Below are 27,042 nucleotides of genomic sequence, written 5' to 3'. Positions count from 1 at the left end.
CTTGCTGACGTTAGTCGCTTGTTGGTGTATGCTGGTTTACCATATGTGGCTATGCCCTAGCTAGTAGTGTCTTTGGACACTTGTGCTTCCACCTGTGGTTGTGATCATTTTTTTTCCTTCATATGATTTGGAACGGTCTTAAATACAACATCCTCACAATCCACTCCAGAAACAACTACTCCAAACACCAAAAACCTAACCACCTCAAGCCCCCTTTCATACTCTTTCCAAAATGCAACTCGTCTACTTCAACTGTAATCCCTGGCCCTACCAATGATACCCTATATTCTATAAATCTCCTGAAGACTTCTGTACAAAATGAAAACCAGTCAACTATAGTGTCACAAGCAACCCCTCCCTGTTCATGCATGCCAGATTCAGAAGAATACCAATAGAAAAAATAGTAAGTTAACATGTAATGTCTTCTATTGTATTGTATTGTATGTTAACCGGGGACCTAGAAACGACGGAGAGGCTCCGTCCTCGCCGCAGCTGCAGTGGTCCACAATCCCACGACGATTATCGCAGTCCTCTTCACCCCTCGGCCGCCCCACACCATCCCATGGTTATTGTGGGGTTCGGCCCCAGGTAGACCTCCCAGGGAACGTCTCACACCAGACAAGTGTAACCCCTATGTTTGCGTGGTAGAGTAATGGTTGTGTATGCGCACGTGGAGAACTTGTTTGCGCAGCAATCGTCGACGTAGTGTAACTGAGGCGGAATAAGGTGAACCAGAACGCATTCGCCGAGGCAGATGGAAAACCGCCGAAAAACCATTCACAGACTGGCCGGTTCACCAGACCTCGACACTAATCCATCGGGCGGATTCGTGCCGAGGACCAGGCGCCCCTTCCCGCCTGGAAAGTCGTGCGTTAGACCACACGGCCAACTGGACGGGCAAGTTAACATGACTATTACTTTTTAATTCAGCCTCGATTTTCCAAAGAGGCCCCTCTGTGTTTAAACCTCAATATATTATTTTTATCTACACCTGGACATGTATCATCGGAAGTTCTTGAGGATGGAATCTTTGTCAACATAATTATCTTTGTCACATAATTACCACAAACACTGCACTTGCAAAAATCTGCAATAACGACCAATGATTGTTAAAGTCTTGAAGTAAATTTATGGTCAGTCATTATGTCAATCAGAATTTTCGCTGTGAACGCAATAGACTCATTCGTAATGGGAAGAAGTTGTATGAGAAATCATTGTCTTATAAATCAAGACTACTTTCATCAACAAAAGAAACCGAAAACAAATTACGATATGAAAACAAAACAATGTTCATTGCATTTTTAAAATACGCGCATTATGAAGAAATCCAGAGAAACCATTTAACTACGATCTGCGACATTAACAAAATAACGTCACACATTACATTATTGGGTGGAATCGAACACTAGAATTGACCCCATAATAACCAGCAGCGTCTTCACCCCTCACTCTTTCAGCATTGTTTGTATACCTGATTACATTTAAATTTTCCTGAATATTCATGGCGTTCACATCTTGCTTACATGGTTCTTTCATTAGGTCTTTAATTCGTAATCGTCATTTAAATTAGTTAGCATTTTAGTTTCTGACAAGTGATAAGTTTCTACCCATTCGTAAAAATTGGTTTTCCAAAAACTTAATACATATGTGGTCATTATCCTTAAATGTATCTATCATAGGGTGTCCATTCGTCCCGTTTTTCCTGGGACAGTCCCGTTTTTTACCAAAATGTCCCGCTGTCCCGAAAGTTTTGTTGGGGACGCTCAAATGTCCCGCTTTTTATGATTCCACTTGGCTAGAGTATTTTACGCTACTGGTTGTTTGACTTGCTATTAACTGCTCAATTATTTACGCTGGGAAGCGTGTGATGACTTTCAGCGTACCCCCAAACATGTACCGAACTGTCAACAATCGCAAGTAATTTTAAACGCACTATAGGCTACGAATAACAACGAAGATTCTTCTCTTCTAAATCGATCCACTGAATCCGTCCTTTCCGTCCAGAGATACTCTACACCACTAATACTTGCTCTCTGGCTTTCATCACCTCACTGTTAATGTTTTGCACTGTGCAATCAGTGTTTCATTATGCCAAAACGAAAGTGTAATTTTAACAGTAATATGAAAAGCAAGCTTTCTTTTATCACTGGTAGTGGAGAAACTGTAGAATGTACGTTGTGCAGATCAAAATTTGCTATTGATCATGGTGTAAGGTCTGACATTGTGAATCACATTAAGACTAAGAAACATCACATGAGTGATTACATGGAAAGAGCAAACAAATGCGTGAATGACTACTATTTAAACTTAAAATCAGTAGCAGAAATGGATAGGCAGTTGGCAGCACAAGAAGCGACGTTTGCATACTACAGTGCAATGCATAACCATAGCTTTAAGTCAATGGACTCTGCTACAGCTGTTGTTAAAAATCTTTTCAATCCTAAATTCACATGTGGACACACAAAATGTAATGCAGTCATTTCAAATGTTATTGCACCGTATGCAGCTCAGCAGGTTTTAAATGAACTGAAAAGTGCTCGATTCATTTCTGTAATGATTGATACATCGAATCATCTGGATTTGAAGTTGGTTCCTCCCCTTATCAGGTATTTTCACCCTGAAAATGGCATCACGGTGAAAGTGCTTGAATTGCTTAATTTAGCTGGAGAAACTTCAGATTTACTTCAGAATTATCTGCTGGAGGTTTTAAAGAAATACGTTATTGAGGGAAAGGTGATTGTAGTTTCTGCAGACAACACTAACACCAATTTTGGTGGCAAGCAGAGGAAAGGAAAAAAACAGTTTGTTCTATAAACTGCAACAGAACACAGTGAATAATATAGTAGGTGTTGGCTGTCCCGCACTTGTGGTGCACAATTCCTTACAAACTGGCTCAGATTGCCTACCCATCGACTGCCAATTAATTGTAAACAAAATCTACCAGCATTTCCACATATATACAGTAAGGGTTGAATCTCTGAAGTAATTATGTAAGTTTACTGAAACTGTATACAAAAATGTACTTGGGCACAGCAAGACAAGGTGGGTATCTCTGCTACCAGCGTTGGAAAGAATTGTAGAGATATTTGCTGCTTTGAAATTATATTTCATTTCCCTTGATAAGTGTCCCGTTATCCTCAAACAATTCTTTGTTAACTTTGTGTCTACTGCTCTTCTAGAGTTTCTTGCTAGCCAGCTAAAACCTTTCTCCACAACAATTAAATGTATTGAGAATCAAGAAATCACAATAGTGGAAGTTTATCAAGAAATAATCAAATAATTGGGCAAATTGCAATGTAGAAAATCTGAAAGATTTCCCAGATCCTTTGTACTTGAGACTCTAAGAAAGCTGGAAGAAGAGGGTGAAATTACTGTAGAACAATTTCATATTTATGCTGACATCTTCTATGACTCTTGCACTGAGTATATTAAAGAATGGTGTTTACCATTGCTCACGCCTTTTAAAGCATTTGACTGGGTTAATACTGAAAAGGAGCAGCTACAGTAAAGGATATTCAGGACTGTTGTGTTTTTGTTAAAAGTATTGTACCAAATATTCCTGATGATGAAGACGAACTGTTTGATGAATTTTCATGTGCACAGAACTTCATAAAAAGTGAAGAAGGAGACAAAGAAAGTGTTAGTGCAACGTGGTCTAAAATATTTGCTTATTTCAAAAGTAAAAACATAAACATGAAAAACATGATTCATTTGGTGTTTTGTCTGGCAATTCCTGGGTCAAATGCTGCTGTGGAATGTGTGTTTTCGTTAGTGAATCTTTGTGGTCAGATGAAAAAACCAGAATGAAAGTTGAAACAGTGAGGGCCTTGCTCACTGTTAAAACACACTTTAATGGTGTATCGTGTACTGACTTTTATGATACAATTTCAAATGAATATGCCCTTCTTGATAAAGTACATAAAAGTGAAAAGTACAGTGATAGTGTGGTAGAATAATTGTAAAAAGTTATTTGGGGTCATCTGAGTGCACGTTTTAAAGGTAAACTTGTATGTGTATTAAATTAGTCTGTACAATATTTATGTCCCGTTTTTTTCTTCATTGTCCCAGGTTTTTCTCTAATTTATTTTAAATGTCTCGTTTTTCAATGAAAATGAAATGGAGACCCTAATCTATCAGCTGAATTGATTGACTTGTTTGTTTCCCAACAGAAATAACATTAACAGGATACTTCGCAGTTTTAAAGTAGTTGGTGATTATTTAACCCATCCTAATGTTCTACACTGCTGCTGTCGAACTTTTTATCACCCCGTTCATTTGCCCCTAAATTTCAGACCCTCAGTGGAGCAATTCTTACGATTTTCCACTATGGTAGCACTGGATTTTTGAGCGTTTTTGCCTCCTTGCGTCGTGGTGTCTATGTTAATTTCTGTTTCTGTTGTCAAGGCTTCTAATCCCATTTTTATCTCAATAATTTGTTTGGTGTCCCCCTGCCTGAAAGTATAACCATTATGATTATTATATTTTCCTTATTCATGATTAGCATATCTCCAATTTTGATTTCTCCATTCTGTTGGTAGTTCTAATTGTTGTGATCTTATCTACTTATTTTATCTATAACTCTAGGTGTATCCACATATTTTAAAAATGATGCTCTGACCATGTACTAAATTCCATTGAATTGGAAATAACAATTTTCATTTTAAACCATTCGTTTGTGTCATGTTATGAAATGCTTTCTTAAATGATTAATTTATTTATCTCGTTTTTGCAACATCTTTTCAGTCTATCATGTCTTTCCCTGTAATTTGATCCATTCAAAAATACACCTTTTAGACCAGAAATTTGTTAAGAAACTATTTTCAAAATCTACATATGATATGCCTACTGAAAAATTTTGATCCATCGATAGAAAAGTTCGCACTTCTAAAATTAAGAAGCTTAATTTTGATACTGTCACGTTAATTTGATAAGAAATTTTTTTACAATGTTGTACAAAGTCAACCAGAAGGAAACTGTCCTCACCTGAAAAATTTTCACTGGAATATTAGACAATATGGTACATGAGCTACTGAAAAACTTTCTGTTTACTATATCATTACTTACGGCTTCAAGCTTTTTAGGAATCACAGAAATAGAATTTTCCATGTTTGATACATTGGGTCTCTTCAATATTTCATTTGAGTTCATACACATTATGTACAGCGATTTCACCTTTGGGGACTGCACAAATAATCCATGAGTAAATATGTCATTGCTGTTGTCAGCTCATTTCCAGTTCATTTGTTCTCCAACAGGACACCTATCTTTTGTTTAAATTACGTTTCCCACTTTCAACAGTATTTGTATTTTCCTTGATTTTATTTCTGTTACATGTATATCATTTCATTACCATAGATACGTATATTTATGGCTTAATAGTTTATAACCTTTGTACATGTGTCTGCAGTACCTAATTACAGACCTTGTAAACAACTTTTTTACATATGTTTACCTAGTTCGTGCTGCCACCGCAACAAATACGAACACAGGTAGATTTATTCAGAAAAGGAAGATGCATAAAAAATTGATATAGTAATTTTCGTTAGTTCATATATTGTCTTCATTCGATGTATTTCCACATCTTCGTTGTTGTTCAGTGCCTAGAGGTATTCTTTTGCTTGCAGGAGGATATTCTGGTGTTCTGTTCAAAATATGTACGAAAAATAATTTGTCTGAGGCATCTAGATTATTTAATTCTTCATGTTTCGACACATCACTTTATTAACACTGACATAGTACTGAAACTCAGATTTCAACATAACATGCAGAGTATAACAACTTCCCACCAATCGCAAACAGTAACAGCTTTTCTCAACTAGCTAATTGAGAATAAAAAAGATTGTATGTATGTCAAACAAAGTATTTCACATAACGAATTAATTATTTATCCGTTATCTTTTCTTTGAAGTCATTTCAAAGATTTATAGTTAGGAGTTTTTATTGTTATGACTTCAAATAGATACAAGAATGAACAAACTACTTTAGTCCGATGTACGACAAATAAACAAGTTATCTGAAAAATAAAAAGAACTCATATTCATCATGTTATTCAAACTATATGGAATGTCTGTTAATTATAATGTTGCGTTTGTTGTTATCGTATAATAACATTATAAAAGATACTTGCTAATACTTTACATAACTGTATCGACAGCTACTACACTTGGCTAAAGATGAGCCGCTAACCATTTTTCATTACAATTCCCAGTTAAATGCACTTAACTTACCACTGCCTACTGCACCACTGACTGAAGGCCGGGGTCTAGCAAGAATTACCTGCCTCTTGTCTTCAAAAAGGGCGACGAAGTATGCGCTCTCTTAATATCACAGCTAATAACGGGAATAATATTTACTTTATAGAGGCAAACGTTTCAGACAATATGACAATCAAAATAGAAGTTTCATTTGTTATAGGAAACTATTAACTGAGTATTACGATGGCTTCTTGAAACAAAACACAGAACAAAGCTTCTCCCTCGTTACCTTCGCGCCGCGCGCCAAAGCAGAAACAGATGACAGTCTTGCCACATGTGTCTTACTACACGTTTTTGCGCGGCTCACGACACAGCGACCATCTGCGATTTCAGTTACTACGAGGAAGACTCAAACACGAGCCACTAGGGCGTCGGAGACTTACTAGAGGCAAGCTGCGGAGTGGTGTCGTCATTGCAAAAATCAAAGGGATGGCGTAGAGTTGCTGTTGGGATGGGACTGTGCCAACGACATTGCTATGATACTTTATAAATTCCCTGCAGAGTTCTCTACAAAATGGAAACCAGTCAACTACAGTGCCAGACGCACTCCTGTTCATGCATGCCAGATTCAGAAGAATATCATGAAAGACGTTTTCTGGACCTCTAATAGCCCTTGTTGTGACCAGCTTCGCAATATATTTTCAGCTACGTGGTAGTTTACGTCGAATACACACACAGCATTCCCTCTCGAGTGCTCAGTCCAGATGCCTTCTCTCCGAAAAGCAGAAGATGCCCTTACTTATAACTTAGGTTCATGGAGGAGTAACACTTATTTTTATTATATGCTTTTCGTTTAATATCTACGAAAGCATGTACCGCTATTTGCCGCACCTTCTCTTCAGCCCAGCACCCCAACTCAAGATAAAGTGCTCGTTATGTCAAAAAAAGTGTTGTACTACTTCGAGCCTTTTCCCTGTCCGGAAAAAATAACAGATGGATACATTATTGAAGTACGGAGGTGTCTTTGTAGGGTTATTACGTCTTACCTGTGGGACCTAGCTGCCGTATTCGTACGGCAATGCGTCTTAAGGCTCTCAGGGTCCATGCATTCCTTTCTGGCGAGATATACGTGGTAAAGGTGGTTATGTTTGCTCCCAGCGCTTTCACACCCACATCTCCTCTGATGCATAATTAGCTCAGCATATTATGTGTAATTCTTCTTCTTCCCCTTCTTCTTCTCTCGGTGCCTATCCGGTTCGGATGCCGGAGATAATGATGACTATTTTTCCCTTGTTGGTAGATAGCGGTTCATACTTTTTTCACATAATTAGGCAGATATCTCGTAAATATATAAGCCTTTTGTGAAAAGGTAAAACATTCACGAATTGAGAGATTTTGAGTTCCATTAACAGCGAAATTCGCTTCAGAGATGTTATAAATCAGCCATAACTTGCGCATTAGAGAGCAGTTTTGAAACCCTTTTTACTATCTTACTCCTACCGTTAAAATGTGCCTTTTTACATCTACTGCGTAATTATACTGACATGTTCGCTGAATGAAAGCAATCTATTACCCGTTAACAGTGTTACACGTGATTGCGAACACATCGATGTGTTAGCACCCATTCGCTTTAGTTAGCAGGTACTAACAGTACATGTTGACATGAGTTGCCGAGGTCCTACATTCACGAAATTTTATTTATAATTATTTTGCAACGGTATAAATAAATTAAGAAAGTATGTGTTCATAATCTATTACAGTAAGTCAGGTTCCGCAATTAGTCTCAGTAGTAATGCCTGGTTGGTTAAGGATTTTATAAACAGTCTCCACATTCATGCAAGAACATCGTCCTGGTCTCCTATGAAACAGAACTCCTGACCGGGAGAATGGTCAGCCCTTGGATACAGTACCTTACATACCTGGTTGTCTCCTTGTCCTATTATATAACTTCTTCTCCCTGTGGAAATTTGCAACAAGAACTAGTAAATCAATTATTATTAGAGACTATCCTTTCTGCTTCAAATCCTCCGGCATGATCCTGCTGTAAAATTAGACATTCTGCAGGTTTCTCTTCAGGACAGTGTACTGGTGTAATAGAAGGTTGAGCCCAGGGCCCTGTGCACAAGGGTCATTCCATAAGTAACGCCAGATCTTTTTTTTTTTTTCTTAGAACATATTTATTGTTAAGAGTGAGAATTTGGTGGCAATATACATCAACATATCTTGTCCATGTCCTATCTTTCTCTATAGTCTCCTTCACATTCTATGGTTGTACGCCGACGTTGTGGAAGTCCATGTATTTCCTGCCGGTAAGAGCTATTGTCCTGTAGGCGTAGCCATGTTTTCACTGCATGAATGACACTCTCCTCATCTTCAAAATGTATTCCCCATAGAGAATCTGTAAGCGGCTCAAAGAGACGGCAATCCGAAGATGGGAGGTCTGAACTGTAGGGTGAATGAGGCAATGATGTCCATCGCATTTGGCGATGTGTTCCTGGTTTCTCAGACTTGTGTGTGGGCGTTCATTATAGTGTTGGAGCAAGATTTCCGCTGGATTGTGCCTGATCGAACACGTCGGAAACGGTCTTCGGTTTATTCAGGGTTTTCAGTATGCCTATGAATTGATGGTTGACTCTCTTGGCATCACATCCTCGAGAATGTTGCCATCATGATCGCGGAAGACTGTCACCGTGACGTTTCTGGCAGAGGGAGTTCTCTTGAATTTCTGCTTTTGTAGTGAATGAGGATCATACAACTCCATGGACTGCCTTTTTGTTTCCGGCGCAAAAGGGTGCACCAACTTTGTCCTCCGTAACGATCCGTGGCAGAGGCCTCTCCGTCAGCCTCATAATGCTCCAACAATTCATATGAAATGGCCTTTCTTTGAATCTTGTGGTCCGCTGTTTGCATTCGTGGAACCCGTCGTGAGCACCTCTTTGAATATCCAAGAGTCTCAGTAATTGCAGACGCACTTCCAGTGGTGACCGACAACTGTAGAGTTGTGATAGGCCGGTCGTCACGAATAATGGCATCCGCACGGATCAGCATTTCTGCAGCAGTGGCTGTGACAGGACGTCCCGAGTGTGGCTGATCATGGAGTTGTGTTTCTGCGTTTCCTGTTGCTGTAACTTCTTTTGCCCATCGCCCAGCTGTACTCATACCAACTGCAGCACAAAAACGTTTATGGATGTTCCTTTTCTGCACACAAGAATTCAATAAAAGCACGCTGTGAGTCGTATGTAGACGTCATTTTTATGATATACTACGGCTTTGCTATCTCCAGAACGGTTCGAAACTTCACTGGCACACAGAACAAACATCAAATGTGAAGCATCAATTAGGTTTCTGGGTATTAATGTACTTTTTTCTTTTTTCTTTTTTTCATTATTTTTTTATGTGGGGCATTACTTATTGAACGACCTTCGTAGGACTGTAGGAGCCACTGGGTACCGGCGTGTTAGCCAGTGTTTCAAACAGTTGAAGCAGAAATTCAAACAAAAAGAAATACAGTGACATTGTGTGATAGATATTCGAGGTGTAAAAAAAATGGTTCAAATGGCTCTGAGCACTATGGGACTCAACTGCTGAGGTCATCAGTCCCCTAGAACTTAGAACTACTTAAACCTAACTAACCTAAGGACATGACAAACATCCATGCCCGAGGCAGGATTCGAACCTGCGACCGTAGCGGTCTTGCGGTTCCAGACTGCAGCGCCTTTAACCGCACGGCCACTTCGGCCGGCTCGAGGTGTCAAAATCTAAATGGTGTATGATACTGAGGAATCAGTTAGGTTTCGTGCCAGGCTCAGAGAAGTGTAGGTGCCATTTCATTAACATGGTCTCACCTAGTATCATGGTCTTGTTCTTGTTGTACGTTTCTTTTGCATTTGTCCGCCATCTTCATGGGGTCGGCATGCTTCTACATCTACATCTACACGGATAATCCACAAGCCACCATACGGTGCGTGGCGGAAGGTAGCCTATACCACTAGTAGTCACCTCCTGTTCCACCAAAGGAAAGAGCAAGGGAGAAACGACGATCAAGATGCCTCGGAATGAGCCGTAATTTCTTGTGTCTTATCTTCGTGGTCCTTACAACTGGGAACTGATTGGCACCCAGAAATTTAAGGGCTGACAAGCAGGAGGTGGATGTATATCGTAACTGTCTCTGTATGGTGTCAGCCATTCGGATTCGGAATAGGCTTATCGGCGTATCGCCTTTCTTCACCCTAAGTGGCACTGTTCGCTGGTGCTTCATAAAGACATAATGTTTTTCTTTCCAAGCAAGAATACGTCTTACTTTTTCTAAAATTGTCTCTTTGTAGTATCCTTTTTTCCTACCCACTGTTGAATATTCCCAGTATATAGAGATACTGTGCACTTTAAACCTGAAGAAAAATTCCACTCTCAAATGAAGCTTATTACAGATTACCCTGATTTTTCTATTTGTATAAGATCTACATCTTTTAGCTGAGCTCGGGATACCCATTTCTGCTTTGGACATAACAAAAATAGATTATTATATCACTTGTATGGTTGCCTGTTTACTGAATGCCCCGTACATACAATATCTGTGATCATAAACCTTGTCCAGCGATATACCTCTTTCATCCCTATAGACTGTTCAACCAGAACTAATTAACCTATAGATATTACAGAATATGCTTTCCGTCTCAAGCCCTCATACCCTCTGGCGTAATGATAACTTTTCGTATTCTGCTGGTGTTCCTTCTGGGTGATCTATGAGACCTTTTGGAGGGTTGAGACTGAAAACCAAGGCCACAGTGTAGGACTCAAAGAACCAATGCATGTTGGTTTAATGACCTGGTGTTTCAAACAGTTGATACAGAATTTCAAAGAGAAATAAGGGTAGTTGGTTCATGTGACTGGAATTTCAGAAGCAAACTGTATATTGTATATCGCACTTGGGAAGCTTTTAGTATTAGAAACATCGATTAGAACCACATCATTGACTCAATCACATCTAATAGCATGGTTCATTTTTCGCTTGTGTTCCACCTGTACACAAGATCGGCATGTTTAGGAAGTAGGTCCACCAGACGCCTTTAATGTCGCCACCCCATTATCCCTCCAGGATGGAGATGTATACCCCAACTGTCTGTGTATAGTGTTAGCTTCGTGAAATTCTGTGAATGTTTGTCTACATTTTTTCGAAGCTGGTTACTCACACATCACTTAGCTACTATTCTGATATTCAGCCATTGTTAATTGGGAAACCGCCTAAAAACCACATCCAGGCTGGCTGGCACACTGTTTCTCGTCGTTAACCTGGTAGCCGGATTCAGCCCATGGTGGATGCCCCATCCCAGGTCCCAGAAGCGATGCGGTAACACACACGGCTATGCAGGCTGGTATCTTTTATCATTGTCTGGTCTGGAAAACCCCTAATATGTTTTCTTTGCTGTGCTACGCTCTGTTGTGCAGAAGTATAGCCTCATCTCTAGTACCATCATTACAAAGAGTCACCATTTCTTTGCTCTCCCTATATTCTGTGGAAAACAGTGATATTTGGCATAGTTTGGGACATCACCATATCGCATATCTCCTTGACTGTCTTGGTAGTTTTTATTGGTATCTCTTTTAACCCTTCCTGCATGTGGTAGGGTCCTCTGTGTGCTTACTTAACCTTTGCTGGCAACACATAGCTCGTAATTCTGAAGGAAGTCGAGCTAGTTGTTTGCCCTCATAACAGCTTTGTATCGTTCTCTACATAATCACAGTAAAATTGTTTCCTGAATTCTAACATAATCCAATCGTTAAAAAAGATTTCTCAGGAGTATACATTACGAAGTTTCGTAATGTCTATAAGGAAATGGCTTATACGTGCGTATCTCCTCTCTTTACCCTCGGTGGCGCTGTGAGCCGGTGCATCAGAGAGACGTATATTTTTTTCTTTTCAAGCAAGAACATGTCTTACTTTCCGTAAGGCAATGCGTCTTAAAGCTCTCAGAGACCATGCATTCCTTTTTGGCGAGATATACGTGGTAAAGGTGGTTATGTTTGCTCCCAGTGCTTTAACACCCACTTCTCCTCTGATGCATAATTAGCTCAGCATATTATGTGTAATTCTTCCTCTACCCTTTCTTCTTCTGTCGGTGCCTATCCGGTTCGGATGCCGGATATAATTATGACTATTCTTCTCTTCTTGGTAGATAGAGGTTCATACCTTTTTCACATAATTACGCAGATATCTCGTAGATATAAAAGCCTTTTGTCAAAAGTTGAAACATTCACGAATTGAGAGATTTTCGGTTCCATTAACAGTGAAATTCGGTTCAGAGATATTATAAAATAAAATTGCCATAACTTGCACATTAGAGAGCAGTTTTGAAACCCTTTTAAATATTTTACTCCTGCCGTTAAAATGTGCCTTTTTACATCTACTGCGTAATTATACTGACATGTTCGCTGAATGAAAACAATCTATTACCCGTTAACAGTGTTACACGTGATTGCAAACACATCGACGTGTTAGCACCCATTCGCTTTAGTTAGCAGGTACTAACAGTACATGTTGACATGACTTGCCGAGGTCCTACATTCACGAAATTTTATTTATAATTATTTTGCAACCGTATAAATAAATTAAGAAAGTATGTGTTCAAACCAACAATTTCCATTTCTTTCTGATATCTTAATGAACAGTAATCTATTGCAGTAAGTCAGCTTCCGCAATTAGTATCAGTAGTAATGACTGGTTGGTTAAGGATTTTATAAACAGTCTCCACATTCGTGCAAGAATATCGTCCTGGCCTCCTGTGAAGCAGGACTCTCGACCAGGAGAATGGTCAGCCATTGGATACAGTAACTTACATGTCTGGTTGTCTCCTTGTCCAATAATATAACTTCTTCTCCCTGTGGATTTTGCAACAAGAACTAGTAAATCAATTCTTATTAGAGACTGTCCTTTCTGCTTCAGACCTTCAAATCCTCCGGCATGATCGTGCCATAAAATTTGACTTCTCAGGTTTCTCTTCAGGGCAGTGTATTGGTGTTATTGGAGGTCTGAGATGGGAACCCCAGGCCACTATGCACAAGGGTCATTCAATAAGTAACGTCAAATTTTTTTTTCTCAAAACATATTTATTGTAAAGGGTCAGAATTTGGTGGCAATATACATCAACATATCTTGTCCATGTCCTACCTTTCTCCAGAGTCTCCTTCACATTCTATGGTTGTACGCCGACGTTGTGGAAGACCATGTATTCCCCACCGGTAAGAGCTCTTGTCCTGTAGGGGTAGCCATGTTTTCACTGCATGAATGACACTCTCCGCATCTTCAAAAAGTATTCCCCATAGAGAATCTGTAAGCGGCCCAAGAGACCGAAGACCAAGGCTGGGGGTCTGAAATGTAGGGTGAATGAGGCAATGCTGTCCATCGCATTTGGCGATGTGTTCCTGGGTTCTTAGTCTTGTATGTGAGCGTGCATTATCGTGTTGGAGCAAGATTTCTGCTGTATTGTTGCCTGAGCGAACACGTCGGACACGGGTCTTCAGTTTATTCATGGTCTTCAGTATGCCTATGAATTGATGGTTGACCCTCTTGGCATCGCATCCTCGAGATCGTTGCCATCAGGATCGCGGAAGACTGTCACCGTGACGTTTCCGGCAGAGGGAGTTGTCTTGAATTTCTCCTTTTGTAATGAATGAGGATGATACAACTCCATGGACTGCCTTTTTGTTTCCGGCGCAAAATGGTGCACCCAACTGTGTCCTCCGTAACGATCCGTGACAGAGGCCTCTCCGTCGGCCTCATAATGCTCCAACAATTCATATGAAATGGCCTTTCTTTGAATCTTGTGGTCCGCTGTTTGCACTCGTGGAACCCGTAGTGAGCACCTCTTTGAATATCCAAGAGTCTCAGTAATTGCAGACGCACTTCCAATGCTGACCGACAACTTTAGACAGCTGTAGAGTTCTGATAGGCTGGTCGTCACGAATAATGGCATCCGCACGGTTCAGCATTTCTGCAGCAGTGGCTGTGACAGGACGTCCCGAGTGTGGCTGATCATGGAGTTATGTTTCTGCGTTTCCTGAGGCTGTAACTTCTTTTACCCATCGCCCAGCTGTACTCATACCAACTGCAGCACAAAAACGTTTATGGATGTTTCTTTTCAGCACACCAAAATTTAATAAAAGCACGCTGTGAGTCGTATGTAGACATCATTTTTACGATATACTACGGCTTTGCTATTTCCAGAACGGTTCGAAACTTCACCGGCACACAGAAAAAACATCAAATGTGAAGCATCAAGGAGGTTGCTGTGTATTTTCTTTTCTCTTTTTTATGTGGGGCATTACTTATTTAACGACCTTCGTAGGACTGTAGGAACCACTGGGTATCGGCGTAAATAGCCGGTGTTTCAATCAGTTGAAGCAGAAATTCGAACAAAAAGAAATACAGTGACATTGTGTGATAGATATTCCAGGAGTCAAAATCTAAATGGTGTATGATACTGAGGAATCATTTAGGTTTCGTGCCAGGCTCAGAAAAGTGTAGGTGCCATTTCATTAACAAGGTCTCACCTAGTATCATGGTCTTGTTCTTGTTGTACGTTTCTTTTGCAAGTGTCTGTCATTTTCATGGGGTCGGCATGCATCTACATCTACACGGTGCGTGGCGGAAGGTAGCCTATACCACTAGTTGTCACCTCCTGTTCCACCCAAGAAAAGAGCAAGTTACAAACGAGCATCAAGATGCCTCGGAATGAGCCGTAATTTCTTGTGTCTTATCTTCGTGGTCCGTACAACTGGGAACTGATTGGCACCCAGAAGTTTAAGGGCTGACAAGCTCCTCTTCCTGTCACTGCCACATTACTCCCAGGAGGTGGATGTATATCGTAACTGTCTCTGTATAGTGTCAGCCATGTGAAAATGTGCGATTGTTTTTCTAAATTCTTGCAAATTCTTAACTGAGATGAGACTTGGAAAGGAGTCTGGTATTTACACATTGGGTGTGGGGAACTTTCTAAAAACCACATCCAGTCTGGGTAAAACTACAGCCCTCATCATTAATTTCCCAGAAAGATTCAGTCCAGAGTCCGGCGCACATGCTAGAATCCTGGAAATGGTGCGTTAACACATGTGGCAGTCCATGCCCGTGTCTAGTATCAGTGTCTGTTGTGGGAAATATCTAATATACCTGTTGTCTTGGGTATGGTAATCTCAGTAGCGCAACAATATAATCTCATTTCAAGGACCATCATAGTAAAGCGAGGATTTTTAAGTGCGCCTCTTTTGTGTGGGTAACAAAGATTTCCCAATATTTGGCATAGTTTGGGATGCCACCATATCACAAATCTCCTTGAATGTCGGGGTAATTCTTCTAAAAATGAATTCTAACACCCTTCTGCTAGTGGTAGCATTGACTGAGTGGTTACTTAACGTTTGCAGGCTCGTAGTTCAGCTAGTGATTATTCGTCTAATAATTTTGTATAGATCGCTATATAATCTCACTCGAATTCCTTCCTAATCAACTGGTGAAGGACGTGCTCTGAGAAGCATATATTAGACTTTTCCTAATATATCAGAGTATTAGTTTTGCTTGTTCACGGCGCATTGCTTCACTAATGGAAGTGACGTCAAATGTCTGTGCATCAAGGAGATACAAAATAGTCTTTTCTAAACAATAATGTTTTCAGAACACAAGACACATCGGGAACATGTCTTCCTTTGCCAGAAAATGTTCGCTTTGTGACACCCTTCTTTCTCGCTCACAGCTGAATGTTCCCAGCTCATATAGGTCCGATGTACTTCTGTCTGTACTTAAAACCCGGTGAAAATAACACTTCAAAATGAAAACTATTTGTAGAGTCCCTGATTTTCTCTGGTTATGTGAGATCTGCATCCCTTAACTGTGCTCAGGATACCATTTTCTTCTTTGAACATGCCAAAATAACATGTTAAATCACTTGTTGGGCTCCTTGTTCTCTGAATAAGCCATACATAGGATACCTATAATCTCACACTTTTTTGGAGGAGTCAATACCCCACTGGGACTATATCCATCAATATCTTATGTGTTCAAACCAATAAGTTCCATTTCTTTCTGTTGTCTTAACAACAGTAATCCATTACAGTAGGTCAGATTCCCCAATTAGTGACACTAGTAATGCCTGGTTGGTTAAGTATTTTATAAACAGTCCACACTTTCATGCAAGAATATCGTCCTGGCCTCTTGTCAAGCAGGACTCTCGAGCAGGAGAATGGTCAGCAACTGGCAACAGAAACTTACACACCTGGTTGTCACCTTGTCCAGTAATATAACTTCTTCTCCCTGTGGATCTTGTAAACCAATTGTTATTAGAAGACTATCCTTTCCGCTTCAAACCTTCAAAACCTCCTCCATGATCGTACCATAAAATGTGTCATTCTGCTGGTGTTTCTTCAGGACAGTGTACTGGTGTTACTAGAAGACTGAGATAGGAAGCCCAGGCCACTATGTACGAGGATCATTCAATAAGTAACGCCCGATTTTTTTTCTAGGAACGTATTTGTCGTTAAGAGTGGGAATTCGGTGGCAATATACATCAACATGTCCATGTCATATTTTTCTACATAGCGTCGTTCACGTTCTATGGTCGTACGCCGACGTTGTGGAAGAGCATGTATTCCCTGCTGGTAAGAGCTCTTGACCTGTAGTCGTAGCCATGTTTTCATTGCATGAATGACACTCTCGTCATCTTCAAAGAGTGTTCCCCAAAGAGAATCTGTAAGCGGCCCAAGACAAGGAAGTCCGAGGATGGGAGGTCTGAAATGTAGAGTGGATGAGGCGATGATGTCCATCCCATTTGGCGATGTGTTCCTGGGTTCCCAGGTTTGTAAGTGGGCGTGCATTATCGTGTTGGAGCAAGATTTTTGCTGGATTGTTCCCGGATCGAACACGTCGGAAACGGGTCTTCAGTTTCTTTAGGGTCTTCACTATCCCTCTGAATTGATGGTTGAACCTCTTGGCATCACATCCTCGAGGATGATGCCATCACAATCCGAGAAGACTGTCACTATGACTTTCACGGCAGAGGGGGTTGTCTTAATGACCTGGTGTTTCAAACAGCTGATACAAAATTTCAAAGAAAAAATAGTGTAGTTGGTTTATGTGACTGGAATTTGAAAAGCACTGGGGAAGCCATTAGGATTAGCAACATTGATTGGAACCGCTTTACTGACTCAATCACATCTAATAGCATGGTTCTCTTTTTTTCGCTTGTTTCCCACATGTATATGAGATTGGCGTGTTTTGGAAGCAGGTCCACCAGACGCCTTTAATGTCGCCACCCCATTATCCCTCCAGAGCGTAGATGTGTACCCCAACTGTCTGTGTATAGTGTTACCTTTGTGAAAGTCTGTGAATGTTTATCTAAATGTTTTCGAAACTTGTAACTCACTCATCACTTAGCTACTAGTCTGACATTGAGCAATTGATAATTGGGAAAACACCTAAAAACAACATCCACGCTGGCTGGCGAACTGTTTCTCGTCGTTAATCTGGCACTCGGATTCAGTCCAGGTCGTGTTAGTTGTTTGTCCTCGTAAAAGCTATTTATCGTTCTCCACATAAACGCAGTCCAAGCTTTTCCAAATTTTTAACGTATTGCAATCGTTAAGAAAGGGGTCTCAGGAATATACATTAAGCTATTTTCTAACATATGTAAGGAATAGGCTTATCGGCGTATCGCCTCTCTTCACCCTAGGTGGCACTGTTCGCAGGTGCATCATAAAGACATAATTTTTTTCTTTCCAAGCAAGAACATGTCTTACTTTTTCTACAATTGTCTCTTTGTAGTATCCTTTTTTCTCACCCACTGTTGAATATTCCCAGTATATAGAAATACTGTGTACTTTAAACCTGAAGAAAAATTCCACTCTCAAATGAAGCTTATTACCGATCACCCTGATTTTTCTATTTGTATAAGATCTACATCTCGTAACTAGTCCCGAACACCCATTTCTGCTTTGGACATAACAAAAATAGATTATTATATCACTTGTATGGTTTCCTGTTAACTGAATGCCCCATACATACGATATCTGTGATCATAAACTTTGTCCAGCGATATACCTCTTTCATCCCTGTAGACTGTTCAACCAGAACTAATTAACCTATAGATATTACAGAATATGCTTTCTGCCTCAAGCCCTCAAACTCTCTGGCGTAATGATAAGATAACTTTTCGTATTCTGCTGGTGTTTCTTCTGGGTGATCTATGAGTCCTTTTGGTGGGTTGAGACGGAAAACCAAGGCCACAGTGTAGGACTCAAAGAACCAATGCATGTTGGTTTAATGACCTGGTGTTTCAAACAGTTGATACAGAATTTCAAAGAGAAGTAAGGATAGTTGGTTCATGTGACTGGAATTTCAGAAGCAAAATGTATATTGTAAATCGCACGTAGGAAGCTTTTAGTATTAGAAACATCGATTAGAACCACATTATTGACTCAATCACATCTAATACCATGGTTCTTTTTTTTCGCTTGTGTTCCACCTGTACACGAGATCGGCATGTTTAGGAAGTAGGTCCACCAGACGCCTTTAATGTCGCCACCCCATTATCCCTCCAGGATGGAGATGTATACCCCAACTGTCTGTGTATAGTGTTAGCTTCGTGAAATTCTGTGAATGTTTGTCTACAATTTTTCGAAGCTTGTAACTCACACATCACCTAGCTACTATTCTGATATTCAGCAATTGTTAATAGGGAAACCGCCTAAAACCACATCAAGTCTGGCTGGCACACTGTTTCTCGTCGTTAACCTGGTAACCGGATTCAGCCCATGGTGGATGCCCCATCCGAGGTCTCAGAAGCGATGCCGTAACACACGGCTATGCAGGCTGGTATCTTTTATCATTGTCTGGTCTGGAAAACCCCTAATATGTTTTCTTTGCTGTGCTACGCTCTGTTGTGCAGAAGTATAGCCTCATCTCTAGTACCATCATTGCAAAGAGTCAGCCTTTCTTAACTCTCCCTATATTCTGTGGAAAACAGTGATATTTGGCATAGTTTGGGATGTCAACATATCGCTTATCTCCTTCACTGTCTTGGTAGTTTTTATTGGTATCTCTTTTAACCCTTCCTGCATGTGGTAGGGTCCTCTGTGTGCTTACTTAACCTTTGCTGGCAACACATAGCTCGTAATTCTGAAGGAGGTCGAGCTAGTTGTTTGCCCTCGTAACAGCTTTGTATCGTTCTCTACATAGTCACAGTAAAATTGTTTCCTAAATTCTAACATAATCCAATCGTTAAAAAAGATTTCTCAGGAGTATACATTACGAAGTTTCGTAATGTCTATAAGGAATAAGCTTATTCGTGCGTATCTCCTCTCTTTACCCTAGGTGGCGCTGTGAGCCGGTGCATCAGAGAGACGTATATTTTTTTCTTTTCAAGCAAGAACATGTCTCACTTTTAGTACGGCAATGCGTCTTAAAGCTCTCAGAGTCCATGCATTCCTTTCTGGCGAGATATACGTGGTAAAGGTGGTTATGTTTGCTCCCAGTGCTTTCACACCCACTTCTCCTCTGATGCATAATTAGCTCAGCTTATTATGTGTAATTCTTCTTCTTCCCCTTCTTCTTCTTTCGGTGCCTATCCGGTTCGGATACCGGATATAATTATGACTATTCTTCTCTTTTTGGTAGATAGAGGTTCATACCTTTTTCACATAATTACGCAGATATCTCGTAGATATAAAAGCCTTTTGTCAAAAGTTGAAACATTCACGAATTGAGAGATTTTCGGTTCCATTAACAGTGAAATTCGGTTCAGAGATATTATAAAATAAAACTGACGTAACTTGCACATTAGAGAGCAGTTTTGAAACCCTTTTTAATATTTTACTCCTGCCGTTAAAATGTGCCTTTCTACATCTACTGCGTAATTGTACTCACATGTTCGCTGAATGAAAACAATCTATTACCCGTTAACAGTGTTACACGTGATTGCAAACACATCGACGTGTTAACACCCATTCGCTTTAGTTAGCAGCTACTAACAGTACATGTTGACATGACTTGCCGAGTTCCTACATTCACGAAATTTTATTTATAATTATTTTGCAACCGTATACATAAATTAAGAAAGTATGTGTTCAAACCAACAATTTCCATTTCTCTCTGATATCTTAATGAACAGTAATCTATTGCAGTAAGTCAGGTTCCGCAATTAGTCTCAGTAGTAATGCCTGGTTGGTTAAGGATTTTATAAACAGTCTCCACATTCGTGCAAGAATATCGTCCTGGCCTCCTGTGAAGCAGGACTCTCGACCAGGAGAATGGTCAGCCATTGGATACACTAACTTACATACCTGTATGTCTCCTTGTCCAATAATATAACTTCTTCTCCCTGTGGATTTTGCAACAAGAACCAGTATATCAATTCTTGTTAGAGACTATCCTTTCTGCTTCAGACGTTCAAATCCTCCGGCATGATCCTGCCATAAAATTTGACATTCTGCAGGTTTCTCTTCAGGACAGTGTACTGGTGTTATTGGAGGTCTGAGATGGGAAGCCCGGGCTACTATGCACAAGGGTCATTCAATAAGTAACGCCAGATTTTTTTTTCTCAGAACGTATTTATTGTAAAGAGTCAGAATTTGGTAGCAATATACATCAACATATCTTGTCCATGACCTATCTTTCTCCATAGTCTCCTTCACATTCTATGGTTGTACGCCGATGTTGTGGAAGACCGTGTATTCCCTGCCGGTAAGAGCTCTTGTCCTGTAGGCATAGCCATGTTTTCACTGCATGAATGACACTCTCCTCATCTTCAAAATGTATTCCCCATAGAGAATCTGTAAGCAGCCCAAGAGACCAAAGTCCGAGGCTGGGGGTCTGAAATTTAGGGTGAATGAGGCAATGATGTCCATCGCATTTGGCGATGTGTTCCTGGGTGCTTAGTCTTGTATGTGGGCGTGCACTATCGTGTTGGAGCAAGAATTCTGCTGTATTGTTGCCTGATCGAACACGTCGGACACGGGTCTTCAGTTTATTCAGGGTCTTCGGTATGCCTATGAATTGATGGTTGACCCTCTTTGCATCACATCCTCGAGAACGTTGCCATCAGGATCGCAGAAGACTGTCACCAAGACGTTTCCTGCAGAGGGAGTTGTCTTGAATTTCTCCTTTTGTAATGAATGGGGATGATACAACTCCATGGACTGCCTTTTTGCTTCCGGCGCAAAATGGTGCACCCAACATTGTCCTCCGTATTGATCCGTGACAGATGCCTCTCCGTCGGCCTCATAATGCTCCAACAATTCATATGTAATGGTCTTTCTTTGAATCTTGTGGTCCGCTGTTTGCATTCGTGGAACCCGTCGTGAGCACCTCTTTGAATATCCAAGAGTCTCAGTAATTGCAGACGCACTTCCAATGCTGACCGACAACTTTAGACAACTGTCGAGTTCTGATAGGCCGGTCGTCACGAATAATGGCATCCGCATTTCTGCAGCAGTGGCTGTGACAGGACGTCCCGAGCGTGGCTGATCATGGAGTTGTGTTTCTGCGTTGCCTGAGGCTGTAACTTCTTTTACCGATCGCCCAGCTGTACTCATACCAACTGCAGCACAAAAACGTTTATGGATGTTCCTTATCTGCACATAAGAATTTAATAAAACCACTCTGTGAGTCGTATGTAGACGTCATTTTTACGATATACTACGGCTTTGCTATCTCCAGAACGGTTCGAAACTTCACCGGCACACAGAAAAAACATCAAATGTGAAGCATCAAGGAGGTTTCTGTGTAATTTTTTTTTTTTTTATGTGGGGCATTACTTATTGAACGACATTCGTAGGACTGTAGGAACCACTGGGTATCGGCGTAAATAGCCGGTGTTTCAAACACTTGAACCAGAAATCCAAACAAAAAGAAATACAGTGACATTGTGTGATAGATATTCCAGGAGTCAAAATCTAAATGGTGTATGATACTGAGGAATCAGTTAGGTTTCGTGCCAGGCTCAGACAAGTGTAGGTGCCATTTCATTAACGAGGTCTCACCTAGTATCATGGTCTTGTTCTTGTTGTACGTTTCTTTTGCATTTGTCTGTCATTTTCATGGGATCGGCATGCATCTACATCTACACGGATAATCCGCAAGCCACCATACGGTGCGTGGCGGAAGGTAGCCTGTACCACTAGTAGTCACCTCCTGTTCCACCCACGAAAACAGCAAGCTAGAAACGACCATCAAGATGCCTCGGAATGAGCCGTAATTTCTTGTGTCTTATCTTCGTCGTCCTTACAACTGGGAACTGATTGACACCCATAAGTTTAAGGGCTGAAAAGCTCCTCTTCCTGTCACCGCCACATTACTCCCAGGAGGTGGATGTATACCATAACTGTCTCTGTATAGTGTCAGCCATGTGAAAATGTGCGATTGTTTTTCTAAATTCTTGCAAATCCTTAACTGAGATGACACTTCGAAAGGAGTCTGGTATTTACCACATTGGGTGTGGGGAACTTTCTAAAAACCACATCCAGTCTGGATAAAACCCCAGCCCTCATCATTAATCTCCCAGAAAGATTCAGTCGAGAATGCGGCGCACATCCTCGAATCCTGGAAATGGTGCATTAACACATGTGGCAGTCCATACCCGTGTCTAGTATCAGTGTCTGTTGTGGGAAATATCTAATATACCTGTTGTTTTGGGTATGGTAATCTCAGTAGCGCAAAAGTATAATCTCATTTCGAGGACCATCATAGTAAAGCGAAGATTTTTAACTACGCCTCTTTTGTGTGGATAACAAAGATTTCCCAATATTTGGCATAGTTTGGGACGCCACCATATCACAAATCTCCTTGTATGTCGGGGTAATTCTTCTAAAAATGAATTCTAACACCCTTCTGCTAGTGGTAGCATTGACTGAGTGGTTACTTAACGTTTGCAGGTTCGTAGTTCAGCTAGTGATTATTCGTCTAATAATTTTGCATAGATCGCTATATAATCTCACTTGAATTCCTTTCTAATCTTTAATACACTCAACTGGTGAAGGACGTGCTCTGAGAGACATATATTACACTTTTCCTAATATATCAGAGTATTAGTTTTGCTTGTTCACGGCGCATTGCTTCACTAATGGAAGTGACGTCAAATGTCTGTGCATCAAGGAGATACAAAATAGTCTTTTCTAAACAATAATGTTTTCAGAACACAAGACACATCGGGAACATGTCTTCCTTTGCCAGAAAATGTTCGCTTTGTGACACCCTTCTTTCTCGCTCACAGCTGAATGTTCCCAGCTCATATAGGTCCGATGTACTTCTGTCTGTACTTAAAACCCGGTGAAAATAACACTTCAAAATGAAAACTATTTGTAGAGTCCCTGATTTTCTCTGGTTATGTGAGATCTGCATCCCTTAACTGTGCTCAGGATACCATTTTCTTCTTTGAACATGCCAAAATAACATGTTAAATCACTTGTTGGGCTCCTTGTTCTCTGAATAAGCCATACATAGGATACCTATAATCTCACACTTTTTTGGAGGAGTCAATACCCCACTGGGACTATATCCATCAATATCTTATGTGTTCAAACCAATAAGTTCCATTTCTTTCTGTTGTCTTAACAACAGTAATCCATTACAGTAGGTCAGATTCCCCAATTAGTGACACTAGTAATGCCTGGTTGGTTAAGTATTTTATAAACAGTCCACACTTTCATGCAAGAATATCGTCCTGGCCTCTTGTCAAGCAGGACTCTCGAGCAGGAGAATGGTCAGCAACTGGCAACAGAAACTTACACACCTGGTTGTCACCTTGTCCAGTAATATAACTTCTTCTCCCTGTGGATTCTCGTAAACCAATTGTTATTAGAAGACTATCCTTTCCGCTTCAAACCTTCAAAACCTCCTCCATGATCGTACCATAAAATGTGTCATTCTGCTGGTGTTTCTTCAGGACAGTGTACTGGTGTTACTAGAAGACTGAGATAGGAAGCCCAGGCCACTATGTACGAGGATCATTCAATAAGTAACGCCCGATTTTTTTTCTAGGAACGTATTTGTCGTTAAGAGTGGGAATTCGGTGGCAATATACATCAACATGTCCATGTCATATTTTTCTACATAGCGTCGTTCACGTTCTATGGTCGTACGCCGACGTTGTGGAAGAGCATGTATTCCCTGCTGGTAAGAGCTCTTGACCTGTAGTCGTAGCCATGTTTTCATTGCATGAATGACACTCTCGTCATCTTCAAAGAGTGTTCCCCAAAGAGAATCTGTAAGCGGCCCAAGACACGGAAGTCCGAGGATGGGAGGTCTGAAATGTAGAGTGGATGAGGCGATGATGTCCATCCCATTTGGCGATGTGTTCCTGGGTTCCCAGGTTTGTAAGTGGGCGTGCATTATCGTGTTGGAGCAAGATTTTTGCTGGATTGTTCCCGGATCGAACACGTCGGAAACGGGTCTTCAGTTTCTTTAGGGTCTTCACTATCCCTCTGAATTGATGGTTGAACCTCTTGGCATCACATCCTCGAGGATGATGGCATCACAATCCGAGAAGACTGTCACTATGACTTTCACGGCAGAGGGGGTTGTCCTAATGACCTGGTGTTTCAAACAGCTGATACAAAATTTCAAAGAAAAAATAGTGTAGTTGGTTTATGTGACTGGAATTTGAAAAGCACTGGGGAAGCCATTAGGATTAGCAACATTGATTGGAACCGCTTTACTGACTCAATCACATCTAATAGCATGGTTCTCTTTTTTTCGCTTGTTTCCCACATGTATATGAGATTGGCGTGTTTTGGAAGCAGGTCCACCAGACGCCTTTAATGTCGCCACCCCATTATCCCTCCAGGACGGAGATGTGTACCCCAACTGTCTGTGTATAGTGTTACCTTTGTGAAAGTCTGTGAAAGTTTATCTAAATGTTTTCGAAACTTGTAACTCACTCATCACTTAGCTACTAGTCTGACATTGAGCAATTGATAATTGGGAAAACACCTAAAAACAACATCCACGCTGGCTGGCGAACTGTTTCTCGTCGTTAATCTGGCACTCGGATTCAGTCCAGGTCGAGTTAGTTGTTTGTCCTCGTAAAAGCTATTTATCGTTCTCCACATAAACGCAGTTCAAGTTTTTCCAAATTTTTAACGTTTTGCAATCGTTAAGAAAGGGGTCTCAGGAATATACATTAAGCTTTTTTCTAACATATGTAAGGAATAGGCTTATCGGCGTATCGCCTCTCTTCACCCTAGGTGGCACTGTTCGCTGGTGCATCATAAAGACATACTTTTTTCTTTCCTAGCAAGAACATGTCTTAACTTTTCCTAAAATTATCTCTTTGTAGTATCCTTTTTTCTTACCCACTGTTGAATATTCCCAGTATATAGAACCACATTATTGACTCAATCACATCTTATAGGTTGGTTCTTTTTTTTCGCATGTGTTCCACCTGTACACGAGATCTGCATGTTTAGGAAGTAGGTCCACCAGACTCCTTTAATGTCGCCACCCCATTATCCCTCCAGGATGGAGATGTATACCCCAACTGTCTGTGTATAGTGTTAGCTTCGTGAAATTCTGTGAATGTTTGTCTACATTTTTTCGAAGCTTGTAACTCACACATCACTTAGCTACTATTCTGATATTCAGCAATTGTTAATTGGGAAACCGCCTAAAAACCACATTCAGGCTGGCTGGCACACTGTTTCTCGTCGTTAACCTGGTAACCGGATTCAGTCCATGGTGGATGCCCCATCCCAGGTCCCAGAAGCGATGCCGTAACACAAGCGGCTATGCATGCTGGTATCTTTTATCACTGTCTGGTCTGGAAAACCCCTAATATGTTTTCTTTGCTGTGCTACGCTCGGTTGTGCAGAAGTAGAGTCTCATCTCTAGTACCACCATTGCAAGGAGTCAGCCTTTCTTTGCTCTCCCTATATTCTGTGGTAAACAGTGATATTCGGCATAGTTTGGGACGTCACCATATCGCATATCTCCTTGACTGTCTTGGTAGTTTTTATTGGTATCTCTTTTAACCCTTCCTGCATGTAGTAGGGTCCTCTGTGTGCTTACTTAACCTTTGCTGGCAACACATAGCTCGTAATTCTGAAGGAGGTCGAGCTAGTTGTTTGCCCTCGTAACAGCTTTGTATCGTTCTCTACATAATCACAGTAAAATTGTTTCCTAAATTCTAACATAATCCAATCGTTAAAAAAGATTTCTCAGGAGTATACATTACGAAGTTTCGTAATGTCAATAAGGAATAGGCTTATTCGTGCGTATCTCCTCTCTTTACCCTAGGTGGCGCTGTGAGCCGTTTCATCATAGAGACGTATATTTTTTTCTTTTCAAGCAAGAACATGACTTACTTTTCGTACGGCAATGGGTCTTATAGCTCTCGGAGTCCTTTCTGGCGAGATATACGTGGTAAAGGCGGTTATGTTTGCTCCCAATGCATTCACACCCACTTCTCCTCTGATGCATAATTAGCTCAGCATATTATTTGTAATTCTTCTTCTTCCCCTTCTTCTTCTTTCAGTGCCTGCTCCCAGTGCTTTCACACCCACTTCTCCTCTGATGCATAATTAGCTCAGCATATTATGTGTAAATCTTCTTCTTCCCCTTCTTCTTCTTTCGGTGCCTATCCGGTTCGGATGCCGAATATAATTATGACTATTCTTCTCTTCTTGGTAGATAGAGGTTCATACCTTTTTCACATAATTACGCAGATATCTCGTAGATATTAATTGTCAAATGTTAAAACATTCACGAATTGAGAGATTTTCGGTTCCATTAACAGTGAAATTCGGTTCAGAGATATTATAAAATAAAACTGCCACAACTTGCTCATTAGAGAGCAGTTTTGAAACCCTTTTTAATATT

Source organism: Schistocerca serialis, chromosome 1 (genome assembly GCF_023864345.2).
Source record: "Schistocerca serialis cubense isolate TAMUIC-IGC-003099 chromosome 1, iqSchSeri2.2, whole genome shotgun sequence".
Classification (NCBI taxonomy): domain Eukaryota; kingdom Metazoa; phylum Arthropoda; class Insecta; order Orthoptera; family Acrididae; genus Schistocerca; species Schistocerca serialis.
The sequence above is the reverse complement of the archived record's forward strand: the minus strand, read 5'-3'. Positions refer to the sequence as shown.